Source organism: Hermetia illucens, chromosome 3, assembly GCF_905115235.1.
Source record: "Hermetia illucens chromosome 3, iHerIll2.2.curated.20191125, whole genome shotgun sequence".
NCBI classification, from domain to species: domain Eukaryota; kingdom Metazoa; phylum Arthropoda; class Insecta; order Diptera; family Stratiomyidae; genus Hermetia; species Hermetia illucens.
In genome coordinates this window covers 177,844,348-177,864,116 of record NC_051851.1, presented here as the reverse complement: position 1 = coordinate 177,864,116, position 19,769 = coordinate 177,844,348, and the positions used below count along the sequence as shown (strand labels likewise).

The 19,769-nt window shown below is 42.0% G+C and overlaps 1 long non-coding RNA gene across 1 annotated transcript; it reads right to left on the bottom strand.

Annotated features, from left to right (window-relative positions):
• Positions 1-10,360: 10,360 nt before the first annotated feature.
• LOC119652863 lies at positions 10,361-19,420 on the bottom strand. Its single transcript, XR_005249606.1, has 3 exons — positions 19,399-19,420; positions 19,304-19,340; positions 10,361-11,045 (listed from the first exon to the last, which is right to left on the bottom strand). It is a non-coding gene; the product is annotated as an uncharacterized LOC119652863 (long non-coding RNA).
• Between the last annotated feature and the right edge of the window lie 349 nt (positions 19,421-19,769).

Sequence of the window (19,769 nt, the reverse complement as noted above, 5' to 3'; positions counted from 1 at the left end):
AGCCGTACGAAGAGTGAGCAGTCACCGGTGAGGTTTTCAAACTTGGTGGATTTCGGTGAAATCGCTCGGGAGAGCCGTTCCCATGTACTCGAAAAGGGGGGTCAAACCTGAGTGTGCAAAGGTCTGAAGTAATTTTTGGCACAACGCCCAACGGTATGTTATATAGCACACTGGGAAATACGGTAGCCCTCAGAGAATCTACACTCTAAAGAAAACCTTAGGGGATATGCTGTCAGCCCCCCCAAGCTTCAACCAGTTATTTGCAGCGGTCCTTTCGGGGGTGAAATTAAAAAAAACTTTCAAAGCTTTTCAAAAAGAGGCCTAACTTAAATCGCCATTAATACCAACCGGAGCAGTGCCTACCACAGAAGAGAAAATCTAAGATCAATTTCCGGATGACCGTACATTCGGCAAATACAGCCCTCAAAAACATTGCAATTGCCGAAATCCTGCCTAGATACTCAGAAAGTTTTAAAGAAAAAATCGTCCTTAAGATACTACGATGGATGGTTTCTATTTTGTTGATGGCGAATCTGTAATTTGCATTATCTTCCATAAAATTGCCTTTTTATAGGATTATTTGAGCCTCTTTAGCAGGGAACCTGCCCTTCCCTCCCATTGACAAGAAAAAACTGTGTGCTTAAATAGTTTATTTGGCCTCGCCCTGGGTTTATTGAAACCCCCCTTTACCATTTTCCAAAATATAATTCAACTCCCGGATAAGACTTAGGCCGTCTTATAAATACACAAGTATATCATACCGTGTGACTCCTGGCTATCTGAGTTTATGTTTGACATTAGCACGAGTAGATATCCCGCTTTTCAGCAGATGATGCAGTGGAGTCCTGATATTTCGCATCGCGATTATTCGTATTACTGGCTAATTCTTACATATTTGGGGGTCCTTATTTGGTACTACCGATAATCGATAATTACATTAGTTCGTATCAAACTGTCAGTCACTTTACCACACGAATTACGCTGCTGCTGTGCTATAGTGTCCGATTATGCCATTGCCCCGTTGAAGCTTGGGAAGTACATCCAGACGTCGTTATCCGTTTCTACAGTTTATTACTTCCATTTATCCTAGGATCAGGCGCCTGTGATCTGGTAGCAGAAGAATCAGATTCACTTTTAGAAACTGGTCTAGTTAAGATGTTCGTTTTTTGGCTAGATAGTTTTTAGATTTTCGCTATGAACTTATTTTGGGAATCAGATGGAAAATGCAGCGTAACGTTCGCCATGACAAAAGGAAATTCACTATTGCATTGGTTAGGGGAGCAGAAGCTACCGCAAATAACGACTTTAGACCCGTATACCGTATCACGAAAGAGTTTGCAGGTGGTCACAAATCTTTTGGATGGTCAAGTCTTCCCCTCGTTCAGGATGACAAGGAGATGAAGAGGTGTAAGGAGCACTCTGCCATGTTTCTGCCCCACATAACATTCAATGAAGTTCCACCTCTCGTAGATGAGATGGTTAGTCAGCATAACATGCCTATGTGGACTGCTTCTCCAAACAGAAGTGGAATTGTCACTACCATCAATGCGTTCAAGCGCAGTATAGTCGCTGAGATTGACTGTCTCCCTGGGGAATTGTTCATCATAGTTCCGGTGGTTCCTGTAAAGCAACAACTTCTACTTGGAAATTCGAGATCTTTCCCAAAGTGTAGAAAAACAGGATGATCGTTTAGATTCCGAAAAAGGACGCCCGTCTTGAGTATGTCAATTGAAGGGTTATATATAACATCGAAAGTTTGATCGACCTTAGTCACCTTAGTTTGGCATTCACCTCCAATAACCATGTCAATTTTGCGGATCTTGTTGGAGCAACGTGTGGAGTTTGTTTCGTGAAGAAAGTTGTACACAGAAAGTGACCACCACTGTTACTCGAAATCTTCAAGCCTTTGTCAACACTTGTTTGTGTTGTGTCATGGGTTGTTTCTGGCCTGTCACAATTTCAAGTGAAGAGCTTCGTCGGTGTACAGTCCAAATATTCCTGGACGTATTAATCAGAAGGCAGAAGCGGCAGTGGGTTGACCACGTATTAAGAGAGAGCGAAATTACCATTGCCGTATGTAGTATCTTTTAGTTCTGGATGATTTTTTTTTAAAGGTAGTCACATGGAGAGAAGAGAGATAGACTTTTTTTTACTTAGAATCGTCTGCAGCAATTGATCACAGTCAGGGCCCAAAGAGAAAATCCCTCTGAAATTACATGCTCGAGCTAATTTTGCGGTCCCCTGGGATAACTTCCGGGGAATATCCCTGCAATTACCCCTCCCCCACTTTTGACGAACCTGGTTGAAGGCTTAAGGTTTCATATGAATTCCCAATCGAATCTATGATGAATTAGAATCCAGACATTAACGCTTCTACTGGGCTGAACAAAAGTGATATGACCTTAAAGTGTAATATCACATTGCTATCACTGGGTGCGACCCAAATATTAGCAAATATCTCCACATCACTGCATCACCAAAGTCGTGATGATATTACTCTTGTGATAAGTAATGTTTTGTAATGTCCGTGCCGATGTGATATCTCATCACAAACAACACCGGTTTTCGTAGTACAAGTGTAGGCGTCGTTAATGGAGTACTGAGCCGATGGCGAGTATAGGTTGCGAATTTGTTACTGTTATGACTCCATATTCTTTTGACTGGCTTTCGCCAGGGTGTATGGGAAAATGGGAATCCAAATCTTTTCTTTAAGTAGTGCTGTGTGGTTCTAATATTATCCTTTAGCCAGTTGGATCCAGATCCAGATTTGTTGGCAATGACCAAAAGACCATCCTAAGTTGCCGGAGACGACCCAGACAAAAAATGACGAAATTCACCGTGAAGGCCTGTCCGCAAATGTTGAACCTATATACATCGAAGTGTTCCGTCGACATATGCCTCTATGCTAGCCTGGCTCGGTAATTTGGGAGTGGGGAGAGGCGGGGTCTTTGGATATTTCCATCCCTTACGAGTCAATGCGCAAAAATTCACGCCAACATCCCGAAATATCAATATGCGAGCTAAACCTGGAAATTAAATAAAAAAAAAACTCCGGATCCGAGTGCCGGGTTCGAAAGGGAAAATTTACGACGGATCACATCCTCAATCGATCCTTCCGCTGCCTCAGATGTATGATAAGGCGCGGCCTTCGAGATTCCCACTCTGCCTTGAAATCTTTGGACAATTATATTGAAGGATTATTAAAGAGAGTTTTGCGGGGTGAAAGAGGAGGAGGGAAAAAGGGAGTCCTCAAATCAAAGAAATTTATAAAAAAAATAAATGTGAAATATTTAGAAAGAAATATTTCGACAGCATAAACTAAAAAATATATATAAGATAAAGAAAAATAGAAAATAGAAGAACCTAAGAATAAACTTAAACCAGCGGCAGATGCGGATCACGGGAACATGCTCAGTTTACCGATATGAGCCACAGGCAGTATTGGATAGTCTGCTTAACCGACAAGTTCTAAAGAAAGTACGTGGAGAAGAAGGTGAACTATGAGCCATTGGCTCGAAAAATCAAAGAAAGTAGGCGTCTCGAGAAAGTGGTTGTAGCCCCCATAATATTGTCAGCTACAGGTATTGTATCTATAAACCCCACACGGCTTCCCTTGATGTCCTGGGACTCTCACCTAGTCTGTTTCAAATCATGCAGAAATACACCATTCTGCATATGTGTTCGATGTTGCGGGGAGTTCTCGGTGGATTCTCCCATTAGCTTACCACCCGTCTTCACGACCAGCGCCCCATTATCTTTTAAATAGGTAGGATAGTCCTAACCTGACTGCTTGGCATTTAGTGCTAGTATTAGGTAAAATTCAAAAGACAAACGCAAAGTTATTGCTCAATACTTTTTTTTCGAGCAAATCTTGTAAAAGTGGAATTTATCTCGATTTCAAGCTATTACAAGTTTCCTAAAATCGCGACAATTCTGAATGAAAAACTAAAAAGCTGAACCAGCAACAAAAAATTATTATGAAGGAAGTAAACTAGAAGCTCATCTCATCTCTCGACTAGAAGTCCCGCCACGTCTTCCTTCAAAAGACAAAAATGATTTTTTGTGCTGGGTTCAGTTTATCAACTGCCAGCCTCATTAGCCGGTCCCGATGCCGCTGATTCTCACTTTCGCTGACGACGACCTTGAGCTTCAAAATACAAAGCAAGTTTATGTACAAGTAGAAAGGTCAACAGACGATGCCCGGTTAATTTTCGCTTGCACCATTCGAAAATTATTCTTAAATAAAATTTAGAATTGTTCAAATGAAACTGACCGGATATCATGACAAATGTACGTATGTGCGCGTGTAGATACACTGTTTTTATCTAGAAAGTTTTTTATTGAATTGCCTTCCTCCGAATTGTTCCAGAAATACTGTAAATGGGGTATCTTAATAAAAATCTTTTTAGCCAAAATAAGGAACGTCTTCTGTGGACTTGACTAAGTAACAAACATATTTCATACTTAACGATGATCACGTGTATGTAGATAATAGATAGTACTTTGTACCTTTTCCGTTTAATTTCACGTCGTAAAGGCGACATACTCATTTAGAATTTATAATAAAAGCCATGTTTTTAATTTAATTGAAGGCGAGAAGTTAGATGCCGATTATGCTGGATATTTACCATTTTATTCAAGAATTAATCATGATCTGTTGTGTTAACTGCAATTATTAATAAAAAACATAGCAAGTGAATTCAGTTTTCCTGGATTTAAATTGGACGTGACCTACTCTCCAGCATTGTTTACAAATTAGTGCGGCCTCCACAATACGAATCAATCAAAATATGAATAATTATCATGTTCGTTTCTCACACTTAAGATAAAAAGAAGAAAGGTTGGTTGTACTGCTAAATCGTTATGCAAATTTAAATTCAAATTTTTCTAATTAAATCAAACAGGAGACAGAAATTTCACTATGCAGCGGAAAAAATATAAAACCGTCACAAAACACATATGCAAATATTCAAATTTGTGAAATTATTATAGTTCTAAATTATAATCCCTCATTCAGTGATCAATGGTTTTCACTCTGAAGGGAAATTGGAACAATCTACTTACAAGAGAAGCAGTTGTCCCCTTATAATGGTAAATGATGCGTCTTCGTGTATAGTTTATGAAAATATAAAAATCTTGTTTTAGAAAAAAAATATAATATGCCCCCTTTTTAAGGTTTTGTGTAAACCAAGCCTTATTAAAATCGGTTTACTGGATCTTTACCAACCCCAACACCCTGCTCCGTGGAACCATCATAAGGTATTACATCACGGGGCGGAGTCAGTCCACTCTAGTTTCGTCATCACTCTTCTCGACACGGGGTAAGTATCCGCGATTTTCTCCTCTCCTCTGCCTTTCGCAGTTTGTTTGGGAGAGATGCGATCATGGAGTTGACTGCATCGCAATCATCTTGAAGTGTTATCCTTCACCAGGTTTTCTGGTACCAGCACCTCTCCTAGAGTCTTCTCTAGATTCCTCCTTTCTTGTAAAAACCTTGGAGAGTAGAAGAACACATGCTCTGGGACTCCGTTCCAATTTGGGCAGTCGGGTGAGGTTTCCAGTTTAAACTCGTGCAGGTACTGGCGATATTCTCATATGCCCGTGAGAAACTAGGAGAGATTATACTTAATCTCACCGTGTCGTCTCTCCAACCACTCCTTGATAACACCGACCCTTTCCCGAGCATTCCCAACGCTCTTGAAATCTATTTACGGATTCACTTCGCTAATTCTATTCTTATATTCGTTATCTCTTCTGTCAAGATGTCAATTGGCATCATTCTCGAGATGACGAACGCTACATCATCTGAGACAGTCCTAAAGGCAGGGCAAACTCTCCGGGCTGTTCTCCTTTAGACTGCACTCAGTTTGTTAGCGTTAACTGACATCCGCAACGCCTCCCTCTAAACTGGGGTCGCATAGAGCATGATTGCTATAAGCAACCTAGAGGTATATCGTGGCCGTTCCACGTTCCTTGCCAGAACCATAATTTGTCGCAAACGTTTTGCATGTGTTGCCTATAACGGAGCTTCCTATCTATCACCACTCCCAAGTAGTTGATGGTCGGCTTAGAGATGATGATATGATTCCCGAATCTAATACAGGCGTGATTTCTTCTCTGGCGCTTAGTGGTGAGGACCGCTTCCGTTTTTTTCCTCCACAAGTGGACTTTCTAGCCAACCTTTAACAGCACTGATTGTCTCGCCTGAGTATAACTCATTTTTGAGATGCTTTGCGGTAACAACCAGTCCTATGTCGTTAGCGTAAACCACCACCGTGGCTTGCTCCGGAAGGGGAAGATTAAGTACATCGTTGTACGTACATGATGTTCTACAGTAGTGGGCCCAATACGGAGCCCTGTGGGGTACCCATACTCCTGGGGATCGCCATCGGTGTCATACCAGACCCTCCCTTCAGCTCAATAACTATCCACGAGAGCAGCGAGATGCGCGGGAATACCAACCTTCGCTAGGGCTCACCGTATCAATTGTCCCAATTGAATGCATTTTTCACGTCCAGGGGTACTACCATACAATGTTTACAGGTACTACCATTTCCATGAATTATATCTTGGGTCAAGCCAGTAACCAATTTGATGGCATCAATGGTTGATCTGACTTTACGGAACCGCTGATTTGAAAGGTAACAATAACAGAGAGTAATTTATTATAGATTAATCGCTCTAACATTGCCCCCACAGTGTCCAGAAAACATGGGTCTGTATGAGAATGGTTCACCTGGAGGATTACCGGGCTTAGGCAGAAGTAAAAACTTCTGCCGCTTTCATGTCGTTGAAAATATTTCCTTGGGGATGCACGCTTTAAACAACTAAGCGAGCATGTCTGGTCTAGATTTCACGGCAAGCTTAAGGGCCTTATTCGGTATTCCGTCCAGGTCGTATACCGCATATCTCCAGCAACTCATCTCTGGTCATTGGCGAAATTGCTGTCACATTTAGAGGTCGCTGGAATGTGTTGGTGCCCTTCTCTTGCTGGGGGAATAACCCCTGGATGATTTTCAGAAAGAGGGTAGGACATGTGATCTGCGGAGGTGAATGGCCTCTGAATCGTCCCATCAAAATTCTATAAGCACTCACCCACGGGTTTACGTCCGCTTCTGAGCAGAGCTCTTTAAAGTATTTTCTCTTGTTTCGCTGGATGGGGAGCTTGAAGGTTTTGCGGGCTGCCTTATAGGCGCACTCCTTTTGCCCCTGACTGACTCTACCTATCGCCCTTTGAGCTGCTCTTTTGGCCCGGTCGCAGGCTGATTGAAGATTGACCAGTTCACCATTCGACTAGTAGTTTGGTCTTCTACTGAGGAATGAGCACCTCTTAGGCATAGACACGCCACATGCTTTGACGATGTATTGGGCCACATGAACAGCTCTTTCCGTAGAGGCGCCTGCGTAATCAAGTTGGTCTAATCACACCTCTATGAAGGTCTGCTCATCCGAAGCTTTTGCAGATCAGCCTAAAATCTTTTTTGGTTTCCGGCATGATGGGATCCGGGAGCTGAGATGCAGGAGTGACAAAGATTAATCGAGCCTGACCTCTCTTTCTGAAAGGTGTCTACAACACCTTCGTTATCCAAAACTATGTCCACCTTCGTTTCTAATAAACTGTGCCCCTTGCATTTGATTCTGTGCTATACCACTCAAGGGCACAAGCATTGAAATCACCAGCATTCGGGGAATTCGACCCCTTGCGTCGAGGACAAGGTAGTCAAGGGTTTCCTTGAATTCAGCTTGTGTCAACTTGATGGGGCGTAGTAGTTGTATGTAAATAAATGCACCACTTATTTTCGCCCACATTTAGCTATTGTATAGCTCGTCGAAACTCTCAATATTAACGGAGATACACACGTTTAAAGTTTTTCGCAAGATTCCTCCAAATCTCAGCAATTTTCCTGGCACCCAGACCCCCCAACCTATATACCATTTTGAAGGTCAGACCCTCCCCTGATACTAGTGATCACGAACTTTGCTCCTTTTTTCGACATTCTCAATATTAACGGAGATACAAGCATTTAAAGTTTTTCCCAAGATTCCACCAAACTTCAGTAATTTTCCTTGCACCCAGACCTCCCATATCCCCGCTCCACTAGTCGAATCTGTGACCCATATTCCACCGTGACGGTGTCTATACGGTTCACTTATGATGGCGATTTCCATTTCAGATTAGCACGTGGTCTGGTAAAGTAAATCCTGAGTGACCCTGCAATGATTGAGGTTCATTCGAATAAACTCCTGTTTCGCATTGCAGTCAGGGCGTTTCTAAATTCCAGATATTTCCAACTTCCCGCAAAATGCCGGTTATCCGGTTCCTCTTTTACTTCGTACAATAGGCGTTTAGGATCCCTATTGCACTTTCACACCTTCTGCATCGATTGGATTGATCAACGCCGCTGGTGCATGCCTTCGCGAAGTGCCCAAACATGAGGCATTTAAAACATAGTGAAGTTTGTTCTCTTCAATGACAGACTGCCCATCCAATCCGAACTTTTCTAACAACTTCTGCGCTGCCTCTGCTGGTACTCGTATTGTCGCCGTTTGAGTATCATCATAGGATTTTCGTAAGTCCACAATAGACTCCTCGGCAAGTTCTTCCAATTTGAATTGCTTCTTCCTTCTTTTTGATCACTTCATCGAAATCCTTACATTGTATGTAGATCTCATATTTTTGGGCATGCACTGAGGCATTCTCGCCAAGTGAGTTTTTAACTTGAGTGCAAAAATCATCAGTTTTGGCTACGCTGGATCTTTTTAGCTCGAACATGAGATCCCCTCTCTGGATTCTGTCCATATTTCCTCTCATATCTTTTAGGTCGGGATCAAGTTGGACCTTTTTCATAATCTCAGTGGAGGACAGATTGCCTTTACTGGAGATAGCAATCGCCTCTGGACGAATTCGCCCTCTAACTTTTCTTTTGACACTTTTGTGGGTAAATTTAGTTCATCCACTGTTCTCGTTCGTCTGGGGCTTCACAATGCTGGCCGACGTTCGTACATTCGCTGCATGCGTTCCCTCTTCTGAACTATTAGCGCTGGTTTTCAGAATTTCCTTGTCCTTTACCGTCTATAACATTGGTGGAGGTCTCAGAGTTGACGAGCTTCTTTTGAATGAGCACCTCCTCCTCTTGCGTCTCTTGAATATACGCAATGGGTTTTTGTCCTCCAACGATCTGTCTTCAGTTCATCTTTGTTTGCTCTTATTACTCCAAATCTAAAGCACTTGTAGTATTATACGCCACCTTCGCCAAGTTGTCCACCACCGAGGCAGTGCGTTCGAGTGATATTGACGGCAGGGAGCCCGGTTGCTCACTCCCAAAAGCCGCAGCTGTTGGGGTTCCAAGCACCCGCACCGTAAGTTTCCTTCTTCTCTTTCCCATGGTAGTTTTATATTCTGGGTATCCTTCCCATAGCGATTTTGAACCACGCACCAGAGATGAGCAAATACTAGCCCATGCGCAGCCAGAAAAGAAAGTGCGTGAATACATATTTATACATCAATGCTCCTATCCGCTAACTGGGGTCGCGCCTGATGGGAGACCTGGCAACTGCTCATAGTCTGTCCGTCTGTCTGTCACACGCATTTTACTCGGCAACGGCTATAGTGATTGACACCAAATTTGATGAAAAGGTGGAAACTGTGAGTTATATCATTCTACGTCGAATTTAAGGGGGGTCCCTATACATACAAAAGGAGGTGTAATTTTTTTCTTCACCAAATATAGTCATGTCGGGTATCAAATGAAAGGTCTCGGTTAGTACTTTCTGAAGTCGGTCTTAGTTTTGATATTTTTCGCAAAGGTAGGGAGGGAAGTTGAAAGTGATCATTTCTTTCACGGACCCATTCTCAGAAACTACTCAGCCGAAAAATCTTTCCATCGAATTATAGCAGTTTATAAAGCAATCATCAATTGTGCAACTGGCGAACTGGTACCATCATCCATACTATTATTTTAATTTACAATTATGATTAATTCTTAATTTTTATATTCACATTCTCGATGGAAAAGTGAAAACAATTCCCAACAATTAACTAGAATTGTTCATTTCAAGGTGAGTTTCCACAATTAGAAATAAATGTTTTAAGACTTTTAAATTACAGCAATTAAAGGTTGACTCCTTGTTCTCTGAAAGTAGCACGTTTTGATCTCAATTCACTACCGTATAATCACCTAACAAAATTTGCATTATTTATCAATGAAGCCGGCAGAAGGTTGCCTTACTGTACTCGTACCTCTCCATGATTAGCATCAATTCAAGTTTTATTATTAAAAATGCGTATCATGGACTGTAGGAAAATTTCTTATTTAAATGACGCAATTTGATGAACACAAAATGCAGTACAGAGAATCACTTCACGCATCAATTTTTTCTGTAAATATCCGCGTATTTAGCACCTTTTTGTACTTTATTCAACTCAAACAGATTCATCAGCACAAAGATATTTTGCTTAATATCTTTTTTTAAATAAATCTTTATTTTTTTTAAATAAATCTTTCTTTATACGGTTAAAAGAATTGTTTATCTGCAGATAGATTATCTTCAACTTATTTCATGCTTTTTATAATAATAACAACAAAAAAAAAATATATAAACACAAGAAAAAAAAATCATCAACAAACATTGAACACGATGAGATGAGATCTTCAACATGATGCCATTGGCATTGAAATTTCGCTCTCAGGTAAGTAACGAAAATTAGTTTTTTACACATTGGTGCCGGCAATGCCGGTAGTAAAGGTGATGACGATGGTAAATAAATCAAAGATACCTTTCTAAGTTTTATTACTATTTTTTCTCACCAGCAATGTTTTCCCACTATGGAGTACGATCATTCTCAATTAAAATATTGTATATTTTTTATTATTTTATTACGCACTATCTGACCTTGTTCAGACTCAGTGTATTTTTTTGATATGCTTCACTTTTTTTGCTCGAAAGATGTTTATTCGCGACTGCAAGTAACAAAGGGGCATAATTGATTCTAGGTGATATCATACACGATGTTTGAAGGTTTGTTTGAGTTTTCTGATTGCGAGCTGTAGTGAATATAAATAATAAAGGAAATGAAAATTAAATTTGTTAGTTCGTAACACATATCAAGGCCTTTTTGGGTACTGAATGCGTTTATGAAATAATGAAGGGCCCCCTTAAATCCGAAAATAGAAATTGGATACCTCGTGGTAGTGAAATTGTTCTGGGGACAATTTTTTCTAGAGAACTTCAGATCGGCTTCAAAATAATTGTGTTATAATTGGTGAGTATTAGTTGAGTAGAATAAGGAAGAAAAACACAAGAATATAATTAAATTCAAGCGAGTGTGACAATCATGGGATTTTGGAATGACGTAGTTCGCTAATGGAAAAATATTCTTTTCTTCTGGTTCAGACTCTCAAGGGCGCCTTCATCCACATGTGGGTGTTAAATTTGTTTCCCTAAGACTTGGAATGAAAGCCTGTTGGTAAGCAAGAGAGAGGCAATTCTGATCGAGTGATAGCTTCCTTCAAAGTGACATATCCCCACGACTTCGATGCTATCGTCCAATCTTCCTTTTGGCCACAGAGAGTCTTTGTCAAGCTTCATCAGAGGTCTAAGCTTCGTGAAAATTTCCGGCTCGCCCAGCCTGCCTCGCCGAACTTGAATGATTCCAATTACTAACGTTATTTTATCAAAATGTAAGGGGTCTAAGGACCAAGCTGTCGGAATTCAAATTATCTGCCTTAGCATTCCAACATCATGTCATCTGCATTTCTGAAACGTGGCTGGATGAGAGGATTTATAAATTCTGAGCTCCTCGAATGTTACTCTGCCTTTCGTTGTGACAGAAAACTGCGCTGCGCTTGGCAAGACAACTGCGGAGTTGCCCTAATAGTTGTTAAGTCCTCTCTCCGTGCAGAAATCATCTTTTCCTCCTCCTCCTCCTCCTACGATTCTGTTACCATACGTGTCCTTCCGCCAAACGTATGTCCCTTTATCATATCGTGTGTATATTTTCCCTGCCTAAGCCGCTTTCTCTGTACGAGGATTTCTCCGACAGATTATCAGAGGCCCTAATCGTTTTGTTTCCCTCTCTTCCTTTCATCCTCTGTGGCGACTTTAATCTTCCTATGCTCTCCTGGCCTTCCCTCCCCTCCCTAACAACTCGAACCCACCCTTCCCTTCCTCCATCCACTTTCATGTATACCTGTGGCGCCCTCCAATTTAACCTTTCTAGAAACCACTTAAATCGCACTGTTGTCCTCTCTAACCTTCCTGTGCGTTGTCTTTCCCAATCCCTTCATGTTCCGTCTTACGTGCCCCTGACGCCCATCATCCTGTTCTCGTGTTCGATGTTCAGATATCCCGACTCCACTCTCCTGTCGCTCGCAAGCCTACCAAGTTCAACTTTCGTAAGGCGCACGTCGAAGGTCTGAACTCAGCCCTGGCGTCAATCAACTGGGTCCCCATGCTCTCTCCATTTACATGTGACCAAGCACTCAACACTTTCTATACCATTTACCTGATCTTCTTCCTTGTTACGTTCCCTCCTCTCCTAAGTGCTTACGCTCTTACCCCGTCTGGTTCACCACTGAAATTCACAAAAAACTACGTCAAAAACAGACCGTTCCTGTCTTCTAGAAACGTTACTGACTTAGTTTTTTTTCAATCTCTTTTGTTCCTCGGTCAAATCCTTAATACGTAAGTCCAGAAACGAATATTTTTCCAGCGTGGAAGACTCACTAAAGCGCGGGAAACCTGTAACCTTTCCGGACCCATATTCGCAACACCCGCTGCCCTGCCCAGTTATCCTCTTCGTCCATTAAATTCTCTGGCTTCTCAGCTAATTCCCCCAATTATTTTGTGATTTATTTTGCCGCTACTTTTCGTCAGTCTATGCTCTCCCATCATCCCATCATCCACATCGCCTACCATTCCCCTTCTTACCCCAACCCTTGTCGAATACCTCATTGGTAAACTTGATACCAATGTCGGACCTGGCTACGATGGTCTTCCAAAGCTCTTTTTGCTTAAAACTGGTAAGTCCATCTCCCTTCCCCTATCTCTTATTTTCAACAAAAGCCTCAAAGAGAATCACTTTCCCGGCTTGTGGAAAGAGGCTCTCATCATCCCCATCACAAAAGTGACGATCGCTCGCTTGCCGAGAATTACCGTCCCATTTTCCTCCTCTCCTCCTGTTCCAAAATCCTGGAAAGATATGTCAGCGACTGGTTGTCCGCCCCACTTTGGCCAACACATAGTGAAAGAGCAACATGGCTTTGTTAAACGTAGGTCCACTGCCTGCAAGCTGCTTGCTTGACCAACTTTGTCGCCAAATGTCTAAATTCACGGCAAGAAGTGCATACCATTTACACTGACAATCGCTAAAGCCTTCGACCCTGTAAATTGCAAGATACTTCTATCCAAACTCTCGTCCCTAAACGTTCCCATACCACTTGTTTTATGGCTTGCTTCCAACCGATCCTGCCGCGTCTCTTTTGACAGCTGTACTCCGCTCCTTCTCCCCCTCTTCTGGCGTCCCACAGGAGTCTATTCTGGGTCCTTTGCTATTTTTATTTTTGTTAACGACCTCCTCCCCTCCTTGCTTGTCCCTGTTTGCTCTATACAGACGGCCTTAAGTTGTTTTCCGCTATATCGTCACCTATGGGACTGTGTTTCCTTTCAATCTAACCTGGACACTCTGACTCGTTGGTGTTCGACTAATGGTTTTAGCGCTAAACGTCAGAAAGTGTCACTCTATGTGCTACTCCTTAAAATCCTCACCCCCTTCTTTCTCCTACTCTCTTACCGGACATTCCTTACCCTGCTGAAATTACACTCTGAGTCACTTTCGACAATAGCTCCGCTTTGACACCCCCTCCTCGATGTCATCAATCGAGCAGCAAAATTGACAGCTTTATACTTCGCTCCTCCTCTGATTTTGACTCCATCCAACCCTCCTTAACTCTCTTCAATTCCCTCGTGAGGAACAGCCTCAAGCATTGCTCCGTGATCTGGTCACCCTCCCTGTGTAATTGTGATTGTCTTGCCCTTGAAAATATGCAACGTAAATTCACCCGTTCCCTCTTCTTTAAGAAAAGCTTCCCTCGTGTGGCCTACCCTTCCCGCCTCCGCTTTCTGAACCTTCCCTTCCTACAACAGCGTAGATCCTATCTGGATCTATGCACATTTTTTAAACTTTCCTCGTCCTGCGTCCTGCGTCTTATAACACACTTAGCGCAGACATTTTTCAACGTGCTCTTCACAGAGTTCGAAGTCTACTTTCATTCCCCGATTCCTAGGCTTTACCGAAATTATAACGCAGAACAGCTTGGTCCTTTTAACTTCTCTATTTTAAGTAGTTTTAAACGTGGGATAAGTTTTTTGCTTTCTCCTCCTCCTGAGGACAATAATTAATTGGAATTTACTCTGTTTGTTGTCCGTTAAATTAAATAAATAAAAATTAAAATAAGATAAAAACAAAACCGAGCCAATAACTTAGTTGTTTTTGTGTAACCGGCAGTTGAAAGGCACAGCGATGACAATTCTATTTTAAGCCCCATCCATCAGGTAGGCTGAATATAAAAAGGGATAGTCATGGACCTGAGGCATACCAATCAAAGCTTATACGGTATGCTCGATAGTCTTCTAAGAAGTAGAGTGCGGGACTGGATACCTAATTACCTGATGGGAGTGAAATATAAGCATGAGGACCTAACCGTGATTCCCCCCAGTAGCCATTGAAATACCGAAAAATCTCAAGAGACGTTGGTTTATAAATTCAAATAAAAATAATAAATCACCTACAAAACGGCTAACCGCAAATAGCGGGGTCAAGGGGACTTTTTGGTACAGACGCCTTCTAGATAACTATCTGGATTCAGATGATATTCTGATGGTGTTGTACAACTTGTCATTGGCTGCCACTTATCCGGTACTAGTCTAAAGAAACTTTACCTCTCCAAAGAGGGAGAAAGGTTTGAGGAGACTTTCAGTGGAACTCGATTTTCCTAATCCACTCTCAAAACTCACTATTAACGCTATATTGATAACAACGGTGGTGATAGAATGACAAATTGAAATGGAGAGAGGAATTTGCTATGGTTCAAAGCACCCATTGCAGTTCCAGAATCACCCCTCTCGATGATCATTTGTCTGGGTACCCGGAAAATTGCTGAAATTTGGAGGAATCTTGGGAGAAATTTTAAACGCTCGTATCTCCGTTGATATCGAGAGTTTTCGAGAAAAGGACTAAAATTCGCGATCACTGATGACAGTCGAGGGTTTGACCTGCAAATGGTATATAGGTTGGGGAGTCTGGGTGTCAGGAAAATTGCTGAAATTTAGAGGAAATCTTGGCAGCTGGTCATGAAGATTTGGAGCTCTCGAGTCACTTCCAATGTCCTGCTGTCATATAGAAAATGTCGGGGCAGAACAACCTGCAATTGATGTTGGTGTTGAGGTATCTGCATTTCCAGATTTTAGGCAAAGCAGCGAAGGTGGATCTAGTGTTTTTAATCGGACGAGTGACATCCAGTCCGGTATCAGCGTCGGCAGAGCAAACAGTACCAAGATAGACAAATGATTGACACTTTCAATGAGCTGTACGTTAACGCGGATAGGATAAAAGTATGTGTAGCAGAAACAACAGCGGACAACAATTCTACACAAGCAGAATGAAGAATGTCACCGGTAACAAGATGCAATCCTTGTGGACTTCGTCTTGGACTTCGAATTCCTTGGAAATTCTACCAGCACGCAGCATTTGAAAGCTTGCTTGAAGGTATCGAAAAAACAAGTGAATCATAGCTCTAAACTCCGCACACCTGCTCCATAAAGATCCGTATGATATTATTGCGGATAATGCAGGAGGTTTTTGATGTGCTCCAGGATTAATATTTTGGCTATTATCTTTGTGACATCAAGCAGGACCCAAAACCGCTCCAATTGTTGCAATGCGGCCTCCTCCATCTGAATCTGAACGATCATCGTCTTTTCCAATCCCTAAGCAAAATCTCAGGTTTTCAGGATTTTTGGATAGATAGAAATAGCAGCTCTGCAGAAAATGCATATAAGAAACAATTCGCTGGGAGACCATCAAGCTCGGCGACTTTATTCTGTCTGTCTGTCTGTCTGGAGTCATTATTAATTGCCTCAGCTTCTGCTTCCCGGACTAATCCAATAATTAATCCCCCATTGTTCCGAGGCTTGTCATAATATCAGAACTCAAGTGCCCGACGTTCAGCCCCACTTGCATCCGCAATAATAGCCTTCAGTTCCTTGCACACTTTCGTTGCCCTGATTTCTGCTGCTCTTGAAGACTTGATCGAACGCCAGAGAAAAGACCACTTTTGATGGTGACTCAGTGCTCACCAATATTATTCGATGCACTATTCACCACTCTAAAATCTCTTGCACGAACAATGTGTCACCAATGAGGAGGCGGCCGAACCTGCAGAAACCTACAAAATGTCTCCCCTACTGTTTGAAATTTCTGGAGGAAAGGGAAAACCTCTAGGTGAGTTGCTGATATCGGAAAATCTGATTTTGAGAAGACTGTTACGCCAAGTGGTTCATCAACTTGTGCTCAAGGTATGGGACGGCGAATCAATGCCTGACGATTGGCAACGAGGCATTATCTGTCTCATACATAAAAAGGGAGATATCACACAGTGCATCAATTATATAGGTACCACGTTGCTGAGTACCATCTATAAGATATTCTCCACTATCTTGCTAGGCCGGATAGCCCCATACGCCCAGAACATCATTGGCCCATACCAAAGAGGCTTCACTCCAGGCAAATCAGCAATAGATCAGATTTTCTCTCTGCGGCAAGCGATGGAAAAACTGTTGGAATATGGATAACAGTTGCACCATCTGTTCATGGACTTTAAAGCCGCCTATGATAGCATAGCCAGGGTAAAACTGTACACGGCCATGAGAGAATTCGGTATCCCGACGAAATTAATAAGACTGACTAGGCTGACCCTGGCCAATGTGCGAGGCCAGATAAAAGCAGCAGGATCACTCTCAAGACCATTCGACATCAACAACGGTCTACGACAAGGGGATGCCCTATCATGCGTCCTCTTTCACCTGGCCCACGAGAAAGTGATCCGTGATGCTGAGGTAAATGCAAGAGGTACGATCCTCTTAAAGTCCACCCAACTACTGGTCTATGCTGACGATATCGACATCATGGGAACTGCAAACTGCCTTCATCCAGATCGAGCAGGCGGCGCGAGATCTTGGGCTGCACATCAGTGAAGGCAAGACAAAATATATGGTGGCAACGTCAGCACCGAAGACGAATCAACCAACAACATCAAACCGCACTGGTCAAACACGAAGAAGAATAAGGATAGGAGAATACAATTTTGAGACCGTTGACAATTTCTCCTATCTAGGGTCGAAAATTACAACCGATAACAACTACGATGATGAAATCCACGCACGGTTGTTGTCAGCCAACAGAGCCTATTTCAGCTTACAAAGACTGTTCCGCTCGAAACGTCTCACCATAGGGTCAAAGCTCTTACTGTACAAGACAATGATCTTGCCAGTCCTCATGTATTCCTCGGAGGCTTGGGTTCTTAGTAAGAAAAATTGCAAACTCTTGGCCGCGTTCGAGAGAAGAATCCTCCGAAGAATTTTTGGCCCCCTACATGAGGATGGACGATTCCGTAGCCTACACAATGACGAAATCTATGAGCGATACCATGACCTATGGTAGAAAAGAAGACGAGGCAGTCCCTGCCTAAGATGGAGCGATGGCGTAGGTCAGGACGCCAGACAGCTTTTAGGGATATCGAATGGTGGACCTCGGGGCAAAACCGGATGTCTGGAGTTCCTTATTAAGGCAGGCCTAGACCGGATACCGGTTGTTGCGCCGTTGATGATGATGATGATTTTGATAGGGGTTGGGCTTGCATGGTTGAAGCTAATCAGAGAAAAATGAGAAAGCCCTGCATTGCAAGTGAAACTGTCCGGTTTCCTTAGACTTTAGATGAAAATTCCTAGGCAACCTTTTTAAAAAAAAGTCTACAAGCGATGACCTTAGGAAATGTTCTTACTTTGGCCAAATCCTGCGAGAGGGGCAGGCAAAACATTATTTGAATATAAACATTAGGGTATAGTACAATGGGATTTATGTGGCCTGAGGGGATTGAGCAGGTATAATATATTATAAGTATTAAGCGCCATGAAGGCATCAGGACGTCAGTAAGTTCTGTATCTGCACGCTAAATATTGGCACCCAAATTGGAAAGACCGAGGAACTCGCAAAAGTCCTTCGGGAAAGGCGCATTGATATCTGCGCACTGCGCACTGTCTGGTGCTGGCTAAAAACTTCTCTATTCTGGTAGCCCACATTCAATACGGTGTTGGCATTGCCATCTCAGAGCGTTTCCGTGATACCATTAAAGAAGTCGAACGATTCGATGACATGCTGATGAGTATACTTGTATACTTGGTTGCTATGCCTCAAACGTGGGGTCCGGGGACCAAAAAACGTGGGAGTAAATCGCTCCCTGTTTGGTCCGGTCCAAGATCAAGTGGTTGTGGAGGATCCTTCATATCCCAAGCCAAAATGTCTCTGTCTTTTTATCTTATTCACCTTCGACCAGTGGAAGTTTAGTGAAATTTTCTTAGCCCTTTTATTTATATTCCCTTGTCCTTGTTGGGAAGGGTCAAATTTTAATAATGTTTAACGTCACATGTGTAAGGCTTGTTTCTGACCCTTTTCAGCGCGTTTATTCTGATTTGCTTCCATGCAGAATAATTTGGCAAACCAAAAGATATTAGATACTAACTTCAATTGTAACGCTGCCATAATTTTCGCATGCACACGTTTAGATTCACCGCCATCCAGTACGATAGAAACTCATTGAAATTATTAATAAAAACACATTAATACGTAGAGTCATGACTTTGTCATTATTAATCGATACTTGCATTATAAATTCAATTACTTTCCAACTTCATTAGCATATTTCCATGGCATCGGAGAGGAAGTAGGACAATCCAACATGATTTGTCATTAGACTTGCTTACTGTTTCCCAGATGCCATCGATATCTTTCTGTAACAATTCCTTAGTTTTGATAGTTTGTAATAAACTGTGGAGATTTCATCATTTCATAGAAATTTACATAATGTTCTGTTCTGGTTAAAGAAATTTGTATCCATCTTTACTTTTTTTTTGATAGCATAACCTCCAACAGGTGTTACTGGAGTCTATGCTAGATAGAAGTCATGTGATGTTCATGTGAATGATTCAAAAATGATCTATAATATTATGTGGGAGTTGGAATAGTTACCTGCGTATTTTAAGGTGGATTTTCAGCATGTGGACATCTACAATAAGATGCAGGTATTATATCTAATTCAGAATGGAAAAACTACCTCGTCTGACCTTTATCTAAGAGATATGGTATAAGTGTGTATAGAAATATGTTCTATTCTAATACCATATATGTTTTAAAGCTGGGACGGATCATGCCTCTCATACCTGACAGAAGATTTAGTGATCTTTATAGAGCTTGATCAAAAGATAAAAATTCTTTCCATATAACTAAGTATGACTTGATGTAACCGATGACTAGGAAACATACATATGTTAAGCTGGCAACTAGGGAAGGTTGTTGTTTCCTTTAGTGGGCCAAGGGGCAACGTTGGTCGTTTAAAGCCGCAGTGACATCAACCGAATCCGAGCGTAAAGATTTAGGGGAAGCTCCTCAGTATCGAGAGCCGCATCCGTTTAGAAGAAGCTCAACGATTATGAGA